Source organism: Petaurus breviceps, unplaced genomic scaffold (assembly GCF_028583685.1).
Source record: "Petaurus breviceps papuanus isolate PSGF00001 unplaced genomic scaffold, PetGlider_PUasm1.0 76, whole genome shotgun sequence".
NCBI lineage: Eukaryota > Metazoa > Chordata > Mammalia > Diprotodontia > Petauridae > Petaurus > Petaurus breviceps.
The window spans coordinates 38,581,811-38,605,646 of NW_027186473.1; the positions used below are offsets into that span (position 1 = coordinate 38,581,811).

Consider the following 23,836-nt stretch of genomic DNA (forward strand, 5'->3'; position numbering starts at 1 on the left):
AGTTACTTCAGCTATTTATTCACAGCTACAAAGAATATTCCACATTTCAAGTCATAGTTAAACCCCTACCCCTTCTAGGGATTCTTTCTTGAAAAAAATAAATATACTTCAAGAACTCCCAAACTGTATTAAAGAAAGTGTTGTTGTTCTCCTGCCTGGAGTATATCACCTTAAAAGGATAGAGATCATTTCCATATATATGTATGTAAATCAATTGCTATCAGAAGGAATGCAAAATTGTTTAAAAAAAACATCTTAGTCAGAATACACTTGACATAACTTGCGAGCAGAGAGAGATGGCTGGAAAAGGCAACACTGGTTTAGAATATAAATTCATTTGTAAAAATCATGAGACCTACTTAGGCTCAGTATCATATTAAAAGGCACAGAAGTACAAAATAAAATCACTTGCAAGAAATATTGTCAGGAGAGCCAAGGAAGGAAGTCATTCCAATACATTTAAGGAGTCGCGTTGAAAGAGGACAACGAAAAGAAGAAAAAAATGAAATAGGTTTGCTACAATTTTATGGCAAACTTTCTTCCACCATCAAGTGAAGGAGAGTACTGCACTTGGACTCTACAATTCCAGATGTGCTTAGAGAGTAGGCAGAAATGTTACTCAAGGGACAAAGATGGGGAAAGCAACTCGATTAGACTAAGGATATACAGAAGCTATTTGTGGTGGAGGTGACCCAATTAAGAGGGCTTTGAGGAATAATTTACAATGTATAAAAAGGAGAAGGGGAAAAAAACCATGGAAAAGAAATTTGTAATTGGGAAAAAGTGACCAAGAAACAAAAATAAATACTAACATGTGTGTCTATTTTCTTATCTGTACAAAATAATTATGAGAATAATCTACAGTCAGATTAAAAGTATTCCTCATGAGGGTATAAGTAGTAAACAGGTAGGCTTTTAAAAGCTGTATTCCATGGCAGATCATGTCTTTACATCATACATAATGAAAAGATATTGCAAATGCAAAACTCTACTCTGCTTATTGTTCATTACTTTTAAAAAGCATTTGATTTCGGAGAGCAAAACAATGCCATAAAGGTACTCTTCCAACATGATGTCTATTCATACATCAAAATTATTCAAGATTCCTTGGAAAATAAATCAATAGATATTATGTTGTTTGCCAACTCTCTGATCATTAGCATCAGGTAAGGCATAGAACAGTGCTTCTTAAGTGTTGTCATCGTGATGCAACATATTCAGTGCAGAGTTAAAATTTAAGAGAGGTTTTCTATGAAGAGTGAAGGACTCTAAATGCTATTGAACCTATCTCTGTTTGTATATGAATACATGTGTGCATGTATATAAATATGTGCATATACATAAAGATGCATAAATACACATATAAACATTGCTGCCCAGCTAGAGATGGGCTTCAATTCCAGTCGTAGCAACAGCCTAAATAACTGTTATCTGAGAATGATCCCAATTAATTTTGAATCAATCAGTCAGTCAACAAGTATGTATTAAACCCAAGCTCCAGATGTATGGAAACAAAGTAATGATATATAGTCAGAAAGATATTTAGCCAGAGTCACACACATATGTATGTGTATATAATACATATATTTGTATGCATTTGCATATCAGTGCAGACATACATACATACAACAGTGAAGTATGGCAGATAGACAGCTAGACTTGGAGCCAGAGAGAAATAGGTGCAAACCTATGTCTAATATGCACTGTGTTACCCTGGGCAAGTCATTTAATCTCTCTATACTCCAGGCATATCCAAATATCAAAGATTATGTTTTCGAGAACAGGTGCCAATCTCCAATGGTAAATGTAATTTTCTCCCTGGGAGTTAGTAATCTATACTAATGAAATCACAGAAGTGGATAGACACACACAAACATAAACACATATTTAAGTGACCTTGATATTGTTACTATAAATAGATGTAAATAAAAGTCACGTTGTCTCCATGCCTTAATAGATGATTTTGATGAGTTGTTGCATTGCACTTTTAAAAATTCATTTAGTGGCCCAACTTTTAACAATGAATTTCTTCAGAAACGACTATTCTGAGATTTTCATTTGACAGATATATATCCTCTTTCTGGGATTCTATTTGAATTCTATTCCACAGAGAAAAATCTTCCAGGGATTGTCCTCCACTGTCAAAATTTTTGACAATACAGAAAAACCTTCATATCATGAACACTCCCAAGAGTACGTAAACCAGATTAAAATAAGATTGTGAAATACTTAGGAAAAATAAAAAGTATAATATAATAAAACAGATAAAAATATTCTAGGACTAAGTCAATAAGTGGCCCACAAGAATCTTTATGTAGGGTTTAGTGGTCCCTGTTTCCATTTGGGTTTGACACTACAGCAGTAAACCATAGGGCTTCAAGTTCTCATTTGCCCTTGCCTACAAATGTCTCAAATTTCTATAATTGAACTGTCATTTAATATTTATCTATTAATGCATTTCTTCTGACTTATTAAATTAGTTCCAAAGCAATTTTGTTTCGAAACGATTGACTTTTATTTTTATTGCTCTGTTCTCGTCATTGACAAATGACAATGAAAATGCATTCAATACAATATACCTTGACTGCATAGCAAGAGTCTCAATTGGTATATTAGAAGCCCGTGTATATTAATGAGGCAAAATAAGTTTTTTGACCAAGAATAACTTTTGAGTGGAAAGATGTACTCAATATATCATGTGGAAATGGGGGTATATACATACCAATTGTGTAGTCTAATTGGTACCCTTGCTTCAAATCATCTTACAAGGAAATATTTTCTGAAATAAGTACCATTCCAATATATAAGATGTCATGATTAACAGTTAAGACAAACAGCCAAATATTTGAGATGTTCCTCATCTCATAAATCCAAACAAGAATGAATCACTATAAACTATAATGCATCATTATTTTCCAGTGTATATGCTTTAAATCTTGACTTCCTTAACAAAATAGTGTCTCTATCACCAGAGGTCAACAACATTGCAGCACCACTTTCAAATTGTGAACCTATTTATCTATCTCTGTTCTTTAATTTAGAGAGCATCCTGGTGGTTGGGACTGGCTTCTTGCCTTCATTTATCATATATTCATATATACTACATATATGCCTTCATTTAAGATATATACATATATGTGTGTGTGTGTGTATTTTTTTTCTTGTGTCTTGTTGTAACAATAATTTCTGGTAGGAAAGCATATAATATGGCCTGAAAGTGCCTGAAAATTATCTTTTACAACAAGCATAACATAAAGTAGGAGTTTATCAAAAGGTTGCCAAATTAAATTTAATTTGACTAATATTTTAAACATTTATTTTCCTGAGTGACCTTGGCCTAAATCATCCAATAATTGCATTACTTGGAATACCTCTATAGGCCATCTAATCCAAGTCATATCTAACCAATAATCTCTTCTATAATATCATTGACACATGACATCTATTTGAAAACCCTCCATGTGAGAGAACAAAATAACTTGAGAGGTAATCTATCCCACTTCAGGTCATTAGATTTCTTTCTGTGGAACCAAAAATCTCTTTCTTTGCAATTTCCACCATTTGTTTCTATTTCTTCCCTCAGAAGTCTGACAGAATCAGTTCTTCCTCTACATGGCAGTCCTTCAGAGACCCGAAGATAGCTATCATGTACTCTTGTCTAGGCTTATCATTCTTGATTCATTTTTAGATCTTTGTAACAAATTATTTCTCTCCCTTCCCTGGTTACTTTTACTTTGGATGGGCTATAGTTTGCCAATGTGCTTCCTAAACTTTTCCTCCCAAAAAAGAATACAGCCCTGCAGATACCTTTTTAACATAAAAACAGATGATCAGTTGAATTCCATTATCAAACTAGTTATCTGAGAATGTAGATCAAAATATTAGACAGAAATGTTCAAGTGTTAACAGAATGCATATCACTGTTATAAAGACACTAAATATGTTCATCTAGTAACAGAATTATAGACTCCTTTCTAGGGGATTACCCGTGCCTACTAGGCCCACTTTGGCATGGATACTGAGACCCAGATAATGACAGTCTTATTTGTTTCTTTGTTGTGCCTATCCATTGAATTTGTTCCCAGACTGATGATTATTTATATTAGCCTTATTCTCTAAAACTACTCCTTTAAACAGAGATTCATAAGTACAATTACAAGTCTAATTCATAATAGTCAGGACTCACTTCCAATCAAAGTGTATTGAGTGGAGTATAGAGAAAATACAGGTACTGCTTTTCCCCCTTTTTAAATAAGGAATCACATAGCATTAATATCAGTACAAATGATCAGAATTAAAACGAGGTGCGGGTAGGGAAAGGCAGATTAATCTTGCCAAATATTTGGTATTCAAGTTTTGGTTTGAGGGAGTGGGATGTGAGGAAGGTAAACTCTCAAGGCATAAACTGTAATAAAAATGGAAAAAACATTTATATTTTTTTCAAATCATAGATTTATCAGTTGTAATGGTTATACTGTACATCTGCCCTTTATAAATTCCAAACAAATTGTTATTGATGTGAATATTTTTTAAAATCTTGATTCCTAATTTGGGGAGATTTATTTTTTCCTGTTTAAAGGAATATTTGTTGTCTTTATATGTTTTTCCATCTACTAAGTTCTTACTTCATCCTCCCTTATTAGCATGTGAATGACCCTGGATTTTCCAAGCTAATGTTAATATAATGTAAGGTCTAACAGGCAACCTCAACCTGGAAAGCCTTTGAGTACAGTCCTGACAATGGTTTAGATATTTTCTGCCTGAAGATCAACCTAACTATGTTGTTAGAGATAATAGCTGGAAATATTGGACTATTGATGATGAATATTTTCAGCCACAACTCTTGAAGTCATCAACTAAGGAAGTTGACATCTATATCAGCCAGAGTAAATTCAATCCATTAACTGATAGATAATAATCTAGGTAGTTGGGAAAATTCAGTTATATAAGGTTGGTTCCAGAATGGGGAGTGGGACATGTGAAGACAGAACTTGGAGAGATATTTCATTTGTAGTTACAATCAATTTCTTAATGAAATGTGGTAACATCCCTTAGAGCATGACTCATAGACCAATGGCATAACCAACACAAAGCCCTAACACTCAAGAGGAGATGGGAACATTAGAGTAGCAGTGTGTGTGATAGCCAGTAAAGGAACATGGTCCTTGAAAAGTGGCACCAAGACACTGTAACTCTGGAAGTGGTGATGTAGGAATATGTGAAGGAGTAGGATGATAGGCTACTAAACCAAGTATAGAGGAAGCGTGCCTTTTATGTTAACACTGGTCACTCCATTCTAATTGTGGTTCTGGTGATAGTGGAGGGTTTATCAACTATAATGAAATCATTACTCCTTGATGAAGTAAAATAAATGTTTGTTTAACATGAAATAGAGGAAAGAGTGGGTGAGATGTTATTCAGTTCAAACAAAAACTAAAAAAGATACTTCAACTTAATATATAAGTGCTATAGACTTTTAATAAGCTCATAATAACAATAACTATCATTTATATAGCACCTAACATGTATCAATCACTGTACTAATTTTTTTTTGCAAATATTATCATTTGATCCTCAGAAAACCCTGTGAGATAGATGTTTATTATCCCCATTTTATAGTTAAGAAAACTGAAATAAACAAAGGTCAAGTGACTTGCCTAAGTTTGCACTATTGCTAAATGCCTGAGACTGGATCTGAACTCAGATTCTCCTGACTTCAGTCCTGTGCTACAAGAGTCTCACACAGACAAAATTCCAGCTATTTTTACCATTTGCCTTAGATTCCCTGGTATATGTAAAGCATTCCATATGTTTCTTTCATGAACACAATGGTGAATTAAAGCAAAGGAGAAAAAAAGTATTCTATTTATTATATGAAAATGTGTTTTGAATTTTTGGCTAACTTACTAATTTTAAAAATCACATTTGAGTTTCTGTAATATAGTTATGGATTGCATTTGGTACTGTACATGCTTTCTTATGACAGTTTGTTTCATTGAAGAAACCTTTGCCCACTTTAATGTAATGCATTATTCATTGCGCAGATGCTGAATTAAACCAAAGCCTTAATTATTCAAATAGATTCCAAATCTATACAAATAAATTCTAAATTCACATCTGGTATCATGGTTGCAAAAACGCCATTCAAAATTAGACTTTCATCAAGATAAAGAAAATAATTTCAAATATGTTGTGAATACATAAGCCCCCCCCCCAATTCTTATTTTCCTAAATACTGACTGAATGTTTTAATTTATGGCACTATTGATGTGACCTCAAAGAAGAATGTTATTATAACTTTTCTTTAAAAAGAATAAAAAGAGATAATTCAATTAAACAACTTGATTTGTATATGGCTATCATTGAAGAAAACACATAATGTCTACCCATGAAAATAGATTTCAATTTTGCTAAATTTCCATATCATCGGACTATTAGTCTATTTAATATTTTATCACATGCCATATCATTGGTGACAGATATAATGTAGAAATGGGTACTACCAATAATTAAGTAGGATTTCACTTTAACCAGGACATCCTATAAATTATAAAGCCATAGGGCTTATGAAATTTTTCAGATCACCTGTGAATAAAGTTATGTTCCAATAACTAGATCACATAGTTGCACTAACTTTCATTGTATGTATTTGCACAAGTATATGTGCACACATGTGCACAAGCATATTTATTTTCTTTGAGACATGTTTGTAAAAATGTTGCATTGAATTAGAAGACAATAATTTATTTCATCATTATGATTAATAATGACAATATTAAGATTATCCTATCTCCTTATTTTGAAGCCTAACTATTCTTAAGGTACAGCTAAAATGCCACATGCTTCATGAAACCTTTTTTTTTCTGATAGCCTATTTAGCAATAACCATTTCTCCTCCTAACTTCACCTAGCATTTTGATTTTATGTTCATACTCTCATGATATTCTATAATACACTATAATTTTTTCATACAATCTTGAAGTGTTTTATTGTTATATTTTTTTTACATCACCCATGTTTCTCATTGTATTCCTCCCCCATATTATTACCCTCCTAAAGAGTAGTGCCTTATAATAAATAATAAAAAGAGGAAGAAAAACAATTCATAAAAACTAACCCACATGTCAAAAAACACCTGTTCCACATGTTAAACATCCGTGATTTCCCACCTCTATGAAGTGAGGTACAGTGACCTCCTATATTTTATCAATGGGGACAAACTTGTGCCGAATAATTTTTCTTTTTTTTGCCTTCCTGTTCTTCCCTTCCATTGAAACAGTTTTCCCTTCCCACTTCTATATGAGATAATGAAACCTATTCTGTGTCTCCACATCTCCTCTCATTATATTCCTCTCTTACCTCTCAATTTCACCTTTTAAGTATCATCCCTTCCTATTAAATTGGTCCTGTGCCCTCTGTCTATGTATACCTGTACACATATACACATATATACACACACTCACATATGTATTCATACGCCCATATACCCATATATATACATACACACATTTCTATTCCCTTCAACTAGTCTCATATTGAGAAAAGCTTCATAAGTTAAAATGATCATTTTTCTATGTAGGAATGTAAATAGTTCAACTTTGAGAAGTCCCTTATTATTTCTTTCCCTGTTTACCTTCTCATGCTTCTCTTGCTTCTTGTATCTGAATGTCAAATTTTCTATTCAAATGTTTTTTTTTTCATCATGAATGCTTGAAAGTCTTCTATTCCATTGAATGACCATATTTTTCCCTGAAACATGATACCTAGTTTTTCTGGGTAGGTGATTCTTGATTTTTTTTTCCTTTTTGGAGGGCAATTGGGGTTAAGTAACTTGCCCAAGGTTACACGGCTAGTTTGGTGTGTGTGTGTGAGTGTGTGTGAGTGTGTGTGTGTGTATGTGTTTGTATGTGGGTGTTAAGTGTCTGAGGCAGGAACCAAACTAGGGTGTTCCTGACTCTGGGGCTGGCGCTTTACTCACTGCACCACCTACCCACCCCTGATTCTTGGTTTTAATCCCAGATCCTTTCCCCTTCGGAATAGCATATTCCAAGCCCTTCAATCCCCCAATATAGAAGCTGCCAGATCCTGTGTTATCCTGATTGTGTTTCCACAATATTTAAATTGTTTCTTCCTGGCTGCTAATAATATTTTCTCCTTGATCTAGGAACTCTGAAACCTGGCTATAATATTCCTAGGAGTTTTCTTTTCAGGATCTTTTTCAGGAGATTATTGGTGGATTATTTCAACCTCTATTTTGCCCTCTGGTTCTAAAACATAAGGGCAATTTTCCTTGAGAATTTCTTGATGGATAATTTCTAGGTTCTCTTTTTTTTTTATCATAGCTTTCAGGTAGTACAATACTTTTTAAATAATCTCTGCTGGATCTATTTTTCAGGTCAGTGGTTTTTCCAATCAGATATTTCACATTGCCTTCTATTTTTTTTTCATTTTTTTGGATCTGTTAATAGTATCTTGATTTCTCATAAAGTCACTAGCTTCCATTTGCTCCAATGTAATTCTGAAGCAATGATTCTCTTAAGTGAACTTTTGAGATTCTTTTTCCATCTGGCAAATTTGGCTTTTTAAAGGCATTCTTTTCCTCATGGGCTTTTTGAGCCTCTTTTGCCATTTGAGTTAGTATATTTTTTAAGGTGTTATTTTCTTCAGTCAGGTTGTTGACTCTTTTCATTATTTTCTTGCATCATTCTCATTTCTCTTCCAAATTTTTCATCCCTTCTCTTATCTGGTTTTCAAAATCCTTCTTAAGCTCTTCTATGGCCTGTAACCCATTCATATTTTTTTGGAAGCTTTTGGTGCAGGAGTTTTGACTTCTTTGTCTTCCTCCTGTTCCATGCTTTGATCCTTTTTGCCCCCAAATAGGAGTCTAAAGTCAGAGTGCTGAGCTTGCTTTGCTTCCTTTGCTTGCTCATGTTGTCACTCAATTACTTGACTTTTGAGATTTTTGCCACAGTAGAACTTTGATTCCAGACAGGAGAGCTTTGTCTCAAATCACTGAGCTTTTCTCAGCTGCCGAAGGTTTTAGTTTGCTGCCCTCTCTGAAACCTCCACACACTCTGGCTCACTGATCATGTACCCCATGATCTTCACCCTAAACGGTGATCTAGATCCAAGCAGGTTCAGGCAAGAGGGATTACCCCTCAGACTGGTTGCTTGGTCCCCCTACAATCTGTAGGCTAGGAGCTCTGAAGTCACCATGCAGTGGCAGCTGCCGCACCTCAGCCACTTCTCCATTCTGGGGCAGAGGCTAGACTGCACTCCCGGACTCCCTATTCCCAAAGTCCACTGACCTCTCACTTCATCTTTGGCATTTATGGGTTGATAATTCTGGAAATAACTACAGCTGCTGGTGATCCACTTTCCTGAAGTTCCTCCAGCCGGGGCTGGTCGTGGCTGCCCTGAGGCTAAAACCTCGGACTCGGGGTTGGGTCTAGGCTAGGCTAGGCTCCCAGAGTGCTGTGATGGCCCCTTTTTGCTGGCCTGCTGGGCTATCTTTAGCAGGAGGTTATTTTTTTGCTCTGTCACTTTGTGGGTTCTGTGGTTCTAAACTTTGTTTTGAGTCATGTATTGGAGGAGGTGGAAGTAGGAGCCCTGCAGAAGTCCTGTTTCTACTCTGCCATCTTGGCTCCACCCCCTGTATAATTTTTCAATATTCAGTTTTAATTATTTTGGTGGTGGTCATGTCATTGTTACTGTGTTTTCCATTTACATTGTTTTAGTAATTCTGTATAGTCTTTTACTTGTTTTACATACTTGCTTTCATAAAAAATTTGCCCCCATTTTCTCTGAATTCACCATGTCTTAATGCACAATAATGTTACATTGCTGTCATGTGCCACAATGCATGCCCATTTCCCAATAAGTGAGCATCTATGTTTCCATATCTTTGTCGGTATAAACATGTCGGTATGTATGGGACCTTTATGTTTGCCACTCACCTCCTTGGGTTTATCCCTAGCTTGGCTATTTTCAACAGCCTCTTTGTATAAATAAAAATGCTTTCCAGAATATTTGAACAAATTCATTGCTCTACCTATACTGTATGTGTCTGCACTATAATTATTGTATACGTTATATATCTGCATATCCCCTATGCTCCATGAGGGCAGGAATTCATCTTTGTAGCCCCTCTAATCCCCTGATATGGATCACAATGCTATGAATGTAGAAGGTTCATAAAGAGTTGTGGCTGGATGAGTGAATTATAAGGCACTGTTTAGGTACTAGTCAAACTTAAAGACAAGAAACAGTATAGTAAATGGAATTCTAGCATAAGTGAATTATTAATTAACATGTAGTATTTCTTGTGAAATTATCTTTACTTATTTGTAGGGAGTACAGATGGGATATGTTAACTTAATTTCTAACAGAATAGTACGGTATGATCTATTTTTTCCCTTTGCCACGGACAGCATTTTTACATCCTATTGTGGGGACCACATTTTAGCAAAGACAGCGATAGAATGAAATTACAGGTCTGAACCAATTAACAAATAAAGATTAAGTTGGAGAGTATCCAGAGAAGGACAACCAGTGTTTAAACCATGTGAGAATATAAAGAAACCTGAGGTATTTAGGCTGGGGAAGAAAATATTTAACAGAGATTAGTAGTTGATTTCACTCATTTGAAGTACTATTATGTGGGAGAGATATGGACTTGTTGGACTTGACCTCTGTGGACAGAGAACTAGGAGAAAAAGATAAAAGCTATAGAAAGATCAATTTAGACTTGATTAGATGAAAAAACTACCTAGCAATTAGAACCACCCAAAGGTGAAGCAGACTGCCTTAGAAGGTAACAGGTTTTCCCATAATGGAGTTATTTATGAGAACCTGCATGGATTAGTGCCTTGTTCTTAGAGTCAGAAGAACTGTATATTTGTATCTCACATCAGACATTGACTAGTGGTATGAATCTGAGGAAACTTCTATACTTATGTGAGCCTCAGTTTCCTCATCCAATTCTAATAGCCCCACTTAGCTTTCAAGCTGATGTGACTTATTAATGTAATAATAGATGTAAAGCATTTTGCAGATCTTAAAATACTGTATAATTGTGAATGTGATTTTTCAAGCAGAGGCTGCATCATTCCTTTTCAATATTGTTTTATACAGAATTTGTGGTCAGACATAGGTTAGATTAGGATGGTGAAATGGAAAAAGTACTAATTCAACAAATTCAATGATTCAATCCAAATTAATCAACAAAGACTGATTCAAGGCCTGCCTCCACATCTTATCCTCTGTGTAAGTTTGAGCAAGTTACTTTACCTAGTCAGACCTCAGTTTCCTCAAATGTAAAATTAGGAGTTTAGAGTAGATGGACTTCTAGCTCTAGTTCTTTTACCCTAAAATGACCTTTCAAATTCCTTCCAACTCTGAAATTCTGTGATTCTGTGGTTCTATGATCTCACTGAGGGTGGGAACTTTTGCCTCACTGAATATGGAAACATTTGACTAAAACATGTGGCTAACAGAGTAACTTTCATTCATACAGCCACCTATGATTTCAAAGATTGGAACACATTATTTTATTTGATCTCCTTTGATTCTCATGTGGATATCCACTAGTTCAATCCCTGCCTTTCTGTGAGACTGCAGATGAGCTAAGAGAGATGGGAAATTTATCCATTTTTAAATGACTTCCAGCTGTGATTTCATAGTTTTCCTGTTACCAGTTCCCTTTTCTGAGAACCACACATATTGGGAGTTCTTTCTTCTATCTAACTGGATCCTGTGATTTAGACCCAGTTTCTCTTATCCTGCCCTTTGGAAATGTGAAGAGCAGTGAGTCACCATGTTCATTTGATAATCCTTCATGGCTTTGAGGGTTCCTTGCTCTTCAGACTCAATATTCACACTTACTTTTCTCTCAAACGTCCCATTTTCCAACTCTTTAATCATCTTCATAGCTCGCCTCTGAACTCTCTCTAAGTTGAGAAAATGATTAAAATGTGGAAGGATACAAAGACATATGCAAGATAAGATGAATGGAAAATGATTCCCCTAAATCAGGCTAGGTTTTGTGATTGGGCATGATGGTTATAATGGCTTCTTTGTCATTTTTTTTAAAGACAGAAAACCTGAAAAATGCTATGTAAGGATTGTACAGTTTGTGGTAAGTATAACAATTTACATCATTCTAAAATCTATAAACACTTTATTTTTTTTTATTTTCCTTGTAATCAGAAAATCTTTAAATGGTCTTTTTATGTACTTCAATTTTTCAAAGAGCTTTAAAAATCAAAAACGTGTGTGCTAGATGATCCTTCTTACCTCATTTTCCAGATGTGTGTACATACACACGCATAACACAGAAATATATACATACAGAAATGGAAGTGGAACTGGAAGCTTCCCAGGGTTCCAGGTAGCACAGTGAATAGAGCTGAAGGAAGACTTGAGTTCAAATCTAGCCTCAGACAATTACTAGATGTGCTACCCTGGGCAAAGTATGTAATTTCTGTTTGCATCAGTTTCCTCATCTGAAATAATGTCTTCCTCCCAGTACTGTTGTGAGAATTAAATGAGATAATGTTGTATAAAAAAAGTGCATGGCACAGTGTCTGGCACATAAGTGCAGTATAAATGTTAGCTATCATCATCGTCATCATTTTCATTAATCTTATGAAGCAAGACATGTATCTGATTCCTGTATGTGATGATACTGATATTTATATAAGTTAAGTTTTGCAAAGTATGCTAGATGCCAGTATCTCAATTGATACTCTAAATAGTCCTTTGAGGGCTACTGTTTTCCCCACTTAACAAGAGAAACAATTAAAGATAAGATAAGTTTAATGACTTGCCAAGGATCATATAACTAGCTGCATCTGAGCTGTATTTGAACCTAAATCTCCCCAACTCCAAATCCAACTCTCTCTTGACTCTATCACATCGCCTCTCAAATAATATAGCTCACTATTTGAAAAAAAAAGGTATTTTAAAATGATAATGTAAAAATTATGTTCTGTGACTTCCTTTTTACTATATAATAACAAAACGTATAAAAGATAAATGAACATTTCACCAACTCTAAACGTTATCTGTGTCTTAGATGGGGCTTTTTCCCTTTCTAGAGGAAAAAAAATTAAATTACCAACACAAACAAAGAAAAACAAGTAAACAAAATTCCCCTCCCAAGGGACTGACATGGTTGGTGAAAGTAGAATATAGGTAAAGAGTGTTAAAGACTTTAGGACATTGATACCCAGAAGCAGGAGTATTGAAACATTGGATATCCAAAGGTATCATCTCTGTGTCTATAATTGAGAACAAAGATCTGCTAAACTCAGAGTAACAGAATGGCACCAGCCGGGAGTCACCTTCATAACATGATGAAACGGGGAACTTCTTTTCTATGACACACTGTTACCATGATCTAGAGTCTACCATAGGGAATAGAGTTTAGGGTTGGGGGACAGCCCTTGCCAGATTTGTCTTCAAGCCATCCCCTGAGTGTCCTGAAGTCATTGGAACTTGAAAATGGAATTTATTTAGGGAATTCTCCTAAAAGAGTTCTTCAACCCCAAGACCTAATGGTAGCAAGAGCTGTTTCATGGGGTGGCTAGGTGGCACACTGAGTAGAGCACCGGCCCTGGAGTCAGGAGGTCCTGAGTCCAAATCCAGCCTCAGATACTTGACTCAAAATCTAGCCATGTGACCTTAGGCAAGTCACTTAATCCCAATTGCCCTCCAAAAAGCAGGAAAAAAAGAGCTGTACCAGTATAGGAAACTATAGTTATTGTCTCTTACATACCCCTTACCTGCAATGTCAGAGACTAGGCTAATCTGAAATAGATGATGTACAATGTAAAAGAAAACTGGGTCACCAGACATAGGACAAGGTGCTACATAGTCCCCAAAAGGACCTAAGAATGAGCAGTTACCCTTTCCTCCACCTACACATGGTATCCAACAGAATTTACATGGATAAGACAATCTGTTTCCTGGGTGTATCTGTCCCTACTCAATGAGCAAATATTGTAAACAGATAGGCAATCTTCATTTAATTTGACTATGGAGTATACTAAGCAATATATGAGATAAAGGATTTATTTTGATAAGTGGTCTTGGATGGTTTATTGATTGACAAGAGTTCCAGAAAGGAAAACAGTGGGAGATAACAGGGCATTAGGAAATTAATAGGGAACATAGTATTGTAGTCACTCCATCACTGAAAAGAGCTTCTAATGATTAAAGTAATCTGAAAATCATTAGTATTCAAGACCAGGGATTGATTGTGATTCTCCAGGGCCTCCTAGCAAAACCAATGGAATGTCCAAAAGTAGGAACTTTAACATTGAGGGTGGGATGTGAGCCAAGGACCATCAAGAACAGGGGTGGGAGGGGGGGGGGTAAAGCATGTGAATCCTCTGTAAATAATGTTGGGTTTTTATGTTTTTTTTTAAATAGAAGGAAATGCTTCAGCTATAGCGCAGTGCAAATAAGGATATAATTTTTTAATTATCTAAATTCATGTGATTATGTACTTTCTGGGTACACCAAGATGTGATTCTTAAAATGCAATTCAAATTGTTTTCAACCAGTTTACACTGAGTTTCCCTTGTTCAAAGGGGTTAATGAAAACCTAATAGATTTGAAGGGCTTCAAGTAACCTTTATCCATGGTGACTACTTTTAGTGTCTGGATCTGGGATTTCTAACACGATATCTGTGGGAGTCTATGGACCCAAGGTTAAGAACCCCCAATTGTGTGGTGTTTCCAGGAATATAAGAAAATATCAGAATTGGAAGGGATCCCATTGAATAAACATACTACCCATGTCAAAGGAGTCATTATAACTTCCCTAAGAGAGTTTACCTACTTTGACTTTTTGGCTTGGGGACTTCCAGGGAGGGGTAACATTTTACCTCCTGAAACAGCTGATCCTACTCTTAAAGTGTTTTAATTGTTCCTGAAACAAAGCCTAAAATTGCCTCTGCACTCATTGATCTTAACCATTTCCCATGAGACCAAAGGACACAACTCCAACCCCTCATCCAAACAGCAACTCTACGTACTTGAAGATAGTGATCATATACTTCCTATCTCTTGTCTTTTCCAGGCTAATTAACCCCAATTCCTTTACTCAGCCTTTACATAGCATGATTTCAAAGGTTCACCATCCTGGGTTCTTCTGATTGTTCTCTGCTTTATCCAAGTTACTCTTAAGTAATGTTAACAAAATACTAGAAATGAGAAGATACTCCTACCCCCAAGCCTTTGCAGAGTTGAGAGGTCCCCAAGAGCTGCAAATTGCACATTTTAAGAATTTCTTTTCAATGTATTTGTCAATTATGCTTTTTTAATGATTTTTTCCTCATCCTTCTTTTTCTTTTTTATATTAAAATACTATTAGTTATATGGGATGGTTGTCTGAGGGGGGGATACTGTGCTGAATTATTCTGATGTTAAATAAGTCAATAATAACTTTTTTAAAAAACCTCACTCTACAAGTGGTCACTCAGTCTGCCTGAAGACCTTCCCGGTTTGATAGTGTTATCCTTAGAGCAGGGAAGATTTAACCTTTTTTTATGACAAGAGGCTAGCGAAACCTATGAACTCCTCAAAATAATTTGTTGCTATATAAAATAAACTGTACAGAAATTCAAAGGAGAGCAATTATATTGAAATAAAGTTAACAATTTTTTAAAAAGTTGATGAACCCACCTGGGTTAAGATCCCATGCTTTAGAAGCACCCTACTTGGGAATAGCCCTAGTTGTGATGAAGTTCTACCTCAACCCCTTATAATCAAGCCTTGCACTATCAACTTGGCTTAAATATTTCTCAGGATATATTACAAGGACCTATAAAACCAAAGATAATGGGAATGATCCCAATGACGGCTGGAAACTTGTATAGAGTGCTCATTAAAAGGCTTTGTAGCTTGGTTACAACTATTTGTCCCTTAGGTGAGAGAATGTTCAAGTCAGCAAAAATCATGGATTTGGGAAATCTTATAAATATTTCTGACAGGCAACAAGCTGTAATAAATAGGGAACTAGTCTCTGAACCAGGTACTTCTCAGTTCAATTTCCACAGGTGGCACTGTGTATATACTTCTGAAAAAGCCCCTTATCATCTCATTGCTATATATAACTAAAGCTATAAGTTGCAAAAATCACAGAGACCTTCCTTTATAGAATGAATTTTCACACTCAGGAGATCACCAGACCACAGCTCTCAAACACATGACTTCATGGACATATTCCCTAGCATACCAGAATACAATGAAAATATATTGGAAAATATTTAATAAAATCAAGAGCAATACTATAAGATATAGATAATGTCAATATGTGGTTTCTTTTCTAAGTCAACATGCTTCAGTATGGCATCTTTATGTAAAGTTTAGTGGTCCCCATTTCTATCTGAGTTTGATACCACTGTCCGTTCTAGACTAATGACTTCACAGGTCCAGCCTCTATCCCCTTTTCCTTAGAAAAATGAGCAGAAAACACTACTTTGAGAAATAACACAGCCCAGCAACCTTCTTTGGACTTTCTTATCTTCCATTAAATTAAAACTCTTAAATGACCTTACTTTTTAATAGTCTCCTTTACTGCAATTTGCCCATTTTCATTCCAATGTATTGCTCATCTAACTTATTTAACTCAGATAGTAAGACTTTGCATTCCTACTGAAAAAAAAAATTCTGAAGTACCACACAATTTCCAGTGAATTAGTAATGCTTTTTCATATTATTATTATTCTTGGGGGACTTCTGTGTTTAAATGAATAGCCCTATGCTTCATTACCATTTCTCTATGACCCATGCAAAGCCTGAGGCACACCAAATTAGTGAATTACAATGACATAATTCCTAGAAGACTCCAGGGCCTTCTCCTAAAGCACACCTCTGTCTCTAAGGTTGTGGCTAATGCATATTGCTGAGGGAACTGCCCCAGTTTGCTTCTGCATTTAATAAAATACTTACATCTGCCTGGAGCTACCTATCAGATTTGGGGCAGCTGCTACAATGGAATTAGTGTTTCTATTATAGCATTTCGGTAACATTCTTTTAACAAATGCTCTCTTTGCCAGACCAGTGATGTAAGAACTCAAAATCAGGTTTGTTTCATTTTGTTTTTTTTGTTGTTTTTCCCAGCTGTAAAAGCCTTTAGAGTAGCACAGTAGCACAAGAAGATTCATGTCAAGTTACTTTATTTTAAGATTCCAAATGACACAGTAGGATTTTGCAGTTTGCCAAAGATAAAAAAAAAAATCTTTCTGCTTTGACCCAATAGCTTTCCTTGAAAAGGAGATAATACATACAGCAGACAAAGGAATGGAATGTGTTCTCAGGAAGTAAGAGTAAAAAACAGGTGATTTCCAAGTCATGCAGAGAACACACAACCTTGGTGAGCATCTCTAGAAACTAATCATGTGGGCTGGGTTTTGATGCTCCTGGCAGACTGCACCCCATCACTTTACTAACAGCAACCTACTTTCCCCTCCCCCGCCATTCAATGTTCAACAGAGCTTGTAAGGGTAATTGTTGAAAGAGTTCAAGAAACTAGAGGTGAAAAACTGGACCTTCTTATTAATGTGGTGCTCTGTGGGATATTATCATACCATCTTCCAGTATCCTAAGTTGTTTTTGTATTTGTTTTCTTCTAACCAAATACTTGCCTCAGTTTTCTATTCTACACTGTAGGAGAGGACCTTTTCTCTAAAATTCATTTCTCAGGGGCAGCTAGGCAGCCCATTAGATAGAGCACTGGCTCTGGAGTCAGCAGGGCCCGAGTTCAAATCCCACCTCAAACACTTGATGCTTATTAGCTGTGTGACCCTGGGAAAGCCACTTAACGCTGATTGCCTCACAAAGAATAAAATTCATTTCTCTAATAATTTATTAATCATGTCTAATGCTACAGAAAAAGCCAAGAAGGATAAAAATTGAGAAAAGTTTCATTTGAATAAGGTCAGAAGCCAGGTTTCAAAGATTTGAAAGGAAAGAGTTGAGAAAAATTTCAGGTAAAGAGGTAGGAAGCGGCTAGATTTTAAAAGAATGAGAACTGAGAAGTAAACGTGAAGAGAAGAGATTTGTCTAGGAATCTGGCTGGGCAAGGATGCAGAGATATAGGAAAAAAATAGATTTAGGGGATAGTAGGGACAAGTATTGTTGTTATTGCAAGTATGGGAGAGAGTTGGGCATGTTTATAGTAAACAGGAAAAGCACTAACAGAAAGAAAGACATTAAAGGTTTGAGAGATGAGAGGATTGTTGGGGCAATCTGCAAAAGAAGATGAGAAGGCATAGTATCAATGATAAATGGAGAAGGATTAGCTTTGACCAGTGAAAGGGCCACCTATTAATCAGAGGTTTAGCATAAAGAAGGAGAAAACAGGAAATGAAGTCAAGGGGTTTTGAGACATAGATAAGGTTAAAAAAAGAGAGCTCATATCATAGTTTCTATTTTTTCATTTAAGTAGGAGGCAAAGTACTGTGGTAATGGGGTGGGCAGGGAAGGGATTCTGTGATAAACTGGAAAAGAAAATAATGTAACAGAATATTCTGGAGCTATAAAGAATGAGGAATATGAAGACTACAGGAAAATATGGGAAAACATGAAGTGATCCAGCGCAAAACCAGTTGAATTAAAAGAACAATATACACAGTGTCAGCTGTTAAAAAAATTAAAAAAGGAAGAAAATATTATAAATAGAAGCTAAATTTCTGGTCAATACAAGAGAGAACCTTGGTACTACCTAGCTAAAGCGAACAGATATGGCCTATGAACATATGAGCTATCAGTAAAAAGAAGTGAATGATTTGTGAAAGTGAAAGTGTTTTTCACCTTTGCTATAGATTATTGTTTTATTGGGTGATCTTGATTATGATTTGGTTGTATGTTTTTCACTCCCTGGTTCTTTTTCATGTGGAAAAAAATAGAATGTGAAAATAAAATGTATTTATAAAAGTTTTAAAATAAGTTTTTCAAATGTGAAAAATATCTGGGCATAACATGACTTTCCACATGAGATTGCTGAAGACATCTTTGTTTACAACAAAGTTTTCCATTTATATTATTTCTTACTGAAACTCATATTGATTCCAGTGAACAATATGTTTTCTACAATTCAATTCAATATTCACTGAGTACCAACTTATGTACAAGGCTCTATGTACTTGGCCCTAGAAGATGAACAAGAAATATCCCCTGTCCTTGTGAAGCTTAAAGGCAATCTTTAAATAGCTCTAACACAAATTCTAGTTCAGATCTTCTCAATCCCCAGTCTGGTAAGGCAGGTAGGATGTATCCATAAATACATATAGTACAAAGCAGAATACATGATAAGTGCTATTGAGAGAGGGCAAGAAAGGGTGAAAAAGAACACAGAGAAGGTAGAATGCCAGGAAGGAAGATTGACCAATCTTACTACTACCTTCCCCTCGATACACTTTCATTTCAAAGGATTTTTATAATACTATTTTATCCTGATTCTCTTCCTATGAGTTTGACTGTTTTTCCTCTGTTTCTTCTGCTCTCTCTTCTCTGACATGTTTTTTCATGTAATATCTACTGCATTGGCCCTTTACTCTCTTGTTATTGTTGTTGTTTTTTTCAAAACCTTTTAATAATTTAAATGTTCCCCACAGGCAGGCACCTCCTCAGGACCCTGACTTGCCAGCAGGCATCCCTACTTCCTCTCCTTTCCCTCTCAAGATCCTTATTCATGTGCCCAACCCCTTGCCTCAGAAAATGGGTACCGCTGCATCAGGAGGAAGTAGAAAACATATAGCAGGTTGGATTAGGGAAAAGCCAACATCTACCACCAGCTCTTGGCAGGACTGGAACAGAACTTCAGTCAAAGAACCTACTGAACTGAGCCTAGGATGTAGGGGTTTGAGGAACACCCTGCATCCAGAAGGTGAGAGAGTGGACCCTGGAGAGTCCCTGAACAGAAGAAAAGGGGTTATAAACACATACCAGGCAGTCACAAGCTGTCACTGCCAGGGGAACCAGAAAAAGTAATTGCTAGTGAACTCTACATGGAATGTGAGAGCTAATGATCACCTCAGCTAATGATCAGATAATCTACAAAGCAAACAACTTGCTCAACATCTCATGAGTCAGTAGCAGAGCTTAGACTAGTACCTATGCATTTGACTCCCTGTCCAATTTTCTTTCCATTACTTCCCTTTATCATTCTCTCTTATCTTCCTATATCAGGTATTTTGAGAATGGATGTTAGGGAAATGAGACCTGTGGCAACACCCATGTACCTGAAAGGTGGGACCCAGATTTGAAACCTACCTCAGCTCCACTTTCCCACCACTATCTGCCTCCAGTGATGGCTACTGGGCATGTACAATGTAGATATCTGGCACCATGATGTTGAGGGTGGACTGGGGGAGGGAACCCTTTGAGCATTGTGAGAGAAGCGCATCACTGAACAATGGAGATGTTCTGGTCAAAGACAGGAAAGATAGGGCCCTTAAACTGGCTGTGGTGGGAACACAAGAGGGCACCCGAGTTGGGCTCATAGAACACCAGCTCACTGGCTGCTAAATCCAACAATACCTCAGTGTTGTTTTAACAGAACAACAGTGCCAAAGGCTGGTGCTGGCCACAGTGCAGGAACCAAAATTCCTGGTCATAGTGGGAGAACACTCAGGAGAAAGCATTGTAGCCAAGGCAAGAATCATTGCCAGAATACTTGTGAGGCAGCTGGCTCCAGGATACTCCCACCTTATAAGCACAGATGTTTTCTACATTCACCACCCAGTCATGAAGCCCACCATGGAAGGAAGTGGAGACTAGGGCATTGGGCCAATGGTCAAAGCATTCTGGGCCATCTGCATAGGCCTTTGACCTCTTGGGGTTGAAGGGAAGGGTCTTCCTGGCCTCTGACAGCTGGAGAAAGAGACTGATGGTCCTCTTATGCACATGAATGTCCTCAGTACCTGAGATCCAGCAGAGAACAGCTGATGCCCAGAGCTGTATCAGTAATGGGTTTCACACACATTTCTGATTAAAATGTAACTTCTCCAATTCCTGGGGATTCAAGATTCCCTCAGCTTCCTCAGTCCTCTCAAAAATCTCCTGCTCTGATTGAATAAGGTTGTGGTGATCAAGATCAGTGGGAGTGCCCACTAGCTTGAGGTCCAATAGGCCCTTTGGGTCAGAATGCTCTGGTGGGCTTGTTCCTCCTCTGCTTGGACCTGCTCCAGCAGCTGCTACTCTTGCTCTCACACACATTCCTCACCAGACTCAGCCACTGGATCACCACCTCATGGCTCCCACTGGCTGTGATAGCTGCATTTATTTTTTTTTCCCGAGGCAAGACTAACACCATGTGTCTCACACTGATACACTATCCTGCTCTGAGGTACATCCACCAAACTGAAATCCATCCCTTTGGTTCAGAGCAATGATCTCTTTTGAAATACCAACCAACAAAGGAAGTGAGGGCCTGCATCTTTATCAGCTACTGACAAGTCAAGGTGATGGGAGGAGGCCCTGAGCCCAGCAGGAGGGAGGACTGGAAGATGCTGAAGGACTTCAGGGAGAAAGTTTGAACTCTTTCCAATCACAGTTTTTTGCCAAGACCTGTGCATGGCACCTTCTATGATGAGTGCTGTGGTGTGTCCCAAAGTAAAAGACACTGTTTGCCCTTAAGGAGTTTACAATCAAGTAATGGGAAAAAAAATAGAAACTCCAAAGTCCTTCACAATCCAGCTCCAACTTTTGAGGTTTAGGGGTGCTGGGACACTGAAACAGCAATATCTGGGTGCTTCCTGAACGAATCAAGCCTTCTTTCAGTCAAAGAAAAACAAAATTTATTAGAAATTCGACATACTGGCCAGACTCTTAAGGAATCTAAACATTTGTAATGCTAAAGTAAGCAGGCCAGATTCAATCTGAGCCTGGTGTTCTTCGATATCTTTCAGATCTGCATATTAAGCCCTACTTTCTCTTGCCCCACATATCCAATCTCATCAATTCTAAGGCAGCTAGGTGGTGTAGTGGATGGACCTGAAATCAACAAGATTTCAGTTCTCAAATACTTCCTAGCCATGGGACTCTGGACAATTCACTTAATTTTCCTCATCTGTAAAATGGGGATAACATATTCACTTCCCAGGGTTTTTATGAACATCAAACAAAATAACAATTACAAAGTGCTTAGTGCAATGCCTGACACATACTATATAAAAGTCAGTTTTATTGTTATTGTACTTCCATAGCAGCTCTCACATTTGTCCACACCCTGAGCCAACAACCTAGTCTTCTTAATTTCCCACATGGAGATTGCATTGGCCTCCTGATTGATCCTTCTGTCTTAATTTTCTCCCCCATCTACTCCATCCTCCACACAATGATTTTCCTAAAGCACATGTCTGAACATGTCACCCCCTGCTCCATCAATTCTAGTAGCTCTCTCTTATCTCACAATCAAATTAAAAAAAAAAAAACATTTGCTTGGCATTTAAATTCCTTTGCAACCTAATCCCTACACCGTTTCATTATTTATATATGACTCTCCTTTAGGTACTCTGTGGTCAAGCTAAATTGACCTTACTGTTATTTCTCACACAAGACATTCCCATCTCCATGTCTTTGCCTTTGAAAAGCTTTCTGCCATTCCTGGGATATACCAGATACATTTTCCCACCAATCTCAAAATCCACAGTTTCCTTTAATAATACAATTCAAATGCCAAATGCCTCTTTTTTTACACGAACCTTTTTGTAATTTCCATTTACCCCCCACATATCACTGAGAGTCTCAACACACAAAATATCCTCTTTCACATATACATGGATACACACATACATATATACATACCCCCACACCCACATATATGTATATATACATTTATATATAAATATATCATATATATATATACCTCCATAATTATTTTTCTCCCCCAACAGTATGATAGAATATAAGTTCCTTGAGCATAGAACTGTTTAACTTTTGTCTCTCTATCATCCTTAGCATCTAAACAGTTTCTAGAACATAGTGAGCATTTAATAAATGCATTTGATTTAATGATTGATTGATTTGCCATAATCTAATCATTCACCAATTTTGTTTTGTAGTTTGTTTCTAGTATTTTGCAGTTAAAAATTGTACTGCCCCTAATAAAAATAGTAGTAACTAGGATAAGAAGGGAAGCTATTAATTGAGAGAAAATGTTTATATCAACTATATGTATACATATATATCAACTAAAGTTTATATTAGCTAAGGCTCTGATTTCAATGTAATATATACAACTAAAACAAATATGTAAAACTAAGAGCAATTTCCCAAAAGTAGTCAAAGGATATGAACAAAGATTTCTCAAAAGAAGAATTGCAAGTTATTAACAACCATGTGAAAAATCATCCAAATTACCAATAAATGATAATAAATCAAAACAATTTTGAAGTCTCATCTCATACACATCAAAATGGCAAAGATCACAAAAGATGAGCAAAGTCAGGATGGGAGGAGTTATTTAAATAAAACAGGACCATAGACTTCTAGCAAAGATGGCAGCCTGAATGGGACACCTCTATGAATAGGCATCAGGATGTTCACTTAATGTAATTCCCCATTATGAAGCTGCTGGAGAGCTTGCTCCTCTGGATTCCATTAGTCAGTTAACTAGCACTTATTAACCATCAGCTATTTTGCAGACATCTTAAGTGATGAAGGTATAAAGAAAGAGAAAATATCAAGTAGTCCTTGTTTTCCTGGAGTGAACAGTCTCCTGGGAGAGGGAGAGGGAAAGGGGACACCATGCAAAACAAGTGTGAACAAGCAAGATGTAGATAGATAGATAGATAGATAGATAGATAGATAGATAGATAGATAG

General features: G+C 36.6%; 1 long non-coding RNA gene and 1 pseudogene across 1 annotated transcript in view; one reads left to right on the forward strand and one right to left on the reverse strand.

The window, feature by feature from the left end:
- The first annotated feature begins 11,714 nt into the window (after positions 1 to 11,714).
- LOC138174802 (uncharacterized) overlaps positions 11,715 to 23,836 on the forward strand; it is an 18,435-nt gene continuing 6,313 nt past the window's right edge. The window contains exons 1-3 of the long non-coding RNA XR_011171820.1: positions 11,715 to 11,805; positions 12,093 to 12,136; positions 17,270 to 17,383. This is a non-coding gene — a long non-coding RNA (uncharacterized lncRNA). The remainder of the gene's footprint in view (positions 11,806 to 12,092; positions 12,137 to 17,269; positions 17,384 to 23,836) is intronic.
- Positions 20,416 to 21,325, reverse strand: LOC138174879 (B box and SPRY domain-containing protein pseudogene; annotated as a pseudogene).